General features: G+C 39.1%; 1 pseudogene; it reads right to left on the reverse strand.

Moving 5' to 3' along the window:
- Window positions 1–2,230, reverse strand: part of LOC109971717 (G patch domain and KOW motifs-containing protein-like) — a 5,072-nt pseudogene extending 2,842 nt beyond the window's left edge.
- Between the last annotated feature and the right edge of the window lie 46 nt (window positions 2,231–2,276).

Genomic DNA, 2,276 nt, shown 5'->3' on the forward strand with positions numbered 1-2,276 from the left:
CTGTATTCTTTGGGGTGCTTCGCTTTTCCCCCTGCCACGCCATTATTGTTTGTAACCCAGAGAATAGGAGAGAGGAATTGTGGTAGTTGTAGTTTTATTTCACCGCGTTTAGTTCGTTTCTGTAGCTACAAATGACTACGATTCCTATTAGGCATCAAAATCAAACCTACGACGCAGAGCGTAGGCATAGAAAGGTTTTGAAGCACACAACTAAGTTTTATTTGAATCCATTGTTGTACGGGAAGCAAACGAGGCAGAAGACAATTGCAGTTTACAAATATGTACAATTAAATGACAATTTGTGTGTCTTTGATAATACCAACTTCAATGAAATTTTTGGATTTAGGCTAATTGTCAGAACAGTCAATAAAGAGTCTTACTACAATTAGCCAATTTACATTTGTCATCAATGTATTTTTGACATTTTGGTAATTATATGGATCAGATTTTTTAAAAGTTATTTTTAGCGTTATTTTCAGGCTATGACCTACTTGCATCATATGGCCTATTAGCCCCAGCTAAAGGCCTACATTACCCATTGGGAGTAATAGCTTTATTCAAGATAAAGTCACAGATTTATAACCTTAAGATTTATTGCATAACATTATTATTCCTGGATACATATTGCAAATTAGGCTCGAAAGACTTATAATTAAATGACGTATTCACGCCTTTGAGCTACAACTTGGATATAAAGTCCTGGTTGTAAATCGTAGCCTAAGCGAAAAATGATGCTGCTGATGCAGGTACAGGGAGACCGAGAGCAATTAGGGGCGGTACTTTTAACTCTTTTATTCCCTGCCCTACAGGCTCATTAACTTCCCAAGATAAGCCCTCTAATTTGCTTTTTTACCAGTGGATCTTTACTACAAAAATGTGAGGGGGCCCCAGCTCCAAATGCAGCTATAGCTATTTGCTGCACCCACTCTATGAATGGGCACGCCCATAACCACTGGGCGCAAAATTTTGAATGATGGTATGTGCATTGTGGCATGTAAAAATTACAGATCTGTTCCTTTACTTAGCTTTTGTGACAAGTGAGCATCGAACCGGATCTTTCAGGTAGGCTACACTGTTCTTTTATTTTGTGTTTTCATTGTGTATTAAGACAGTATATTTGACGAAGGTTAGACACGCTAACGTTGTCACTGTATTGTACTTTGAGACAGAAGGTCAATCACTGAAATAACTGACATAAATACGGTGGTGTGCTATCATTACAGTTTGTGTTTACATTGTGAGCGCAACGCAATCAGTGTTGTTTATTGTTGCTGCCAGGTACATGGCTAATAATACTGGGTCTGTCTATATAAATAAACGTTATAATAATGAGTGATCCCTGTGTTCATATGTGAGCCAAATAATGGAGCTTCATAGCATTAGCATATTTTACGAAGGTTAGACACAATATTGTCACTGTAATGTACATATTGTGTTTTTATTTAATTTTTATGTTGTGCACATTGTGGGGGCATTGAGTCCAATTCCTTGTGTTCTTGAAATACTTGGCAATAAAGTTTATGCTTACTTTGAGACAGAAGATGCAAGTAAAATAATAATAGTCAAAGTAGCCATCTTGGCTGCTACTGTGGGTGGGTGGGTGGTGTGGGCGAGCAGTGAGCAAGTTTCTCCTGACTCCCATGTTTTAGTTACATCTAAAGTGACTGAGAACAGATATAGGATGACAGTGATGAGGCATGAGGCCTCTGATGAAAACAAATAGAAAGAGGTCTCATTGGCTGCCTGCATGTCTCTAAGGAGAATGCTGACGTTTGTCTGCCACCAAAGACTAACTGTACTGTCAAAGTCCTCTGTGCCCAGATGCATGTGCTCAACTGTGTATGCACACAGGGGTGTTATTCTACTTAGTTGACTGTCAGCACTTTCACACACTCAAATTTCATTCCTAGTCAAAACCTCTGACAGTCAAAGACATTTTGTCCTGTCAGGCATTTTCATATGCTCACTGAGATGCTTCTTTGGCAGGTTATATTTACATCTTCATGTCCACTGTAAAAAATAAATTCACGTTCCCAACCACAGATTACAGAGAATAGCTATCCCTCTGTTGGTCTCTGTACTTACGGATTCAGGCCATAGATCCACCTTTACATGGTTTTCATCCTCAAAGCCCTCAGGCACTTTGTTTTGCATCAGCAAGGGGATGGTTATTTTCTGACTGAGGGCCATTCTGCCACTGCTCAAGCTGTCTCTGTGAATCTACAGGCATGAGTCAGAGAAATATAAAGAACTTTGTTATGGAAGACACTATTGAT

This window comes from Monopterus albus, unplaced genomic scaffold (assembly GCF_001952655.1).
Source record: "Monopterus albus unplaced genomic scaffold, M_albus_1.0 scaffold233.1, whole genome shotgun sequence".
Lineage (NCBI taxonomy): Eukaryota > Metazoa > Chordata > Actinopteri > Synbranchiformes > Synbranchidae > Monopterus > Monopterus albus.